We start from the raw sequence: 229 nt of genomic DNA on the forward strand, positions 1-229 counted from the left end.
GTGCAGTCGGGTGTATGCTGCTGTGGTCACGTGATCATTTTTTTTTCCAAACCGTAGCTGTAAAGAATGAAAGGAAAAAAAAAGACAAAGAAATATTCGAAATAGGAGAGAAAACACAATAAGAATCAGTACGGAAAAAGGTAACAGAGAAAATGCAAAACGAGAAAGAAAATGGCATTATAACCCGAAATATTAGAGATACGAAATATGGCGAAACTTGGCATCTATC

This window comes from Penaeus monodon, chromosome 23 (assembly GCF_015228065.2).
Source record: "Penaeus monodon isolate SGIC_2016 chromosome 23, NSTDA_Pmon_1, whole genome shotgun sequence".
NCBI classification, from domain to species: domain Eukaryota; kingdom Metazoa; phylum Arthropoda; class Malacostraca; order Decapoda; family Penaeidae; genus Penaeus; species Penaeus monodon.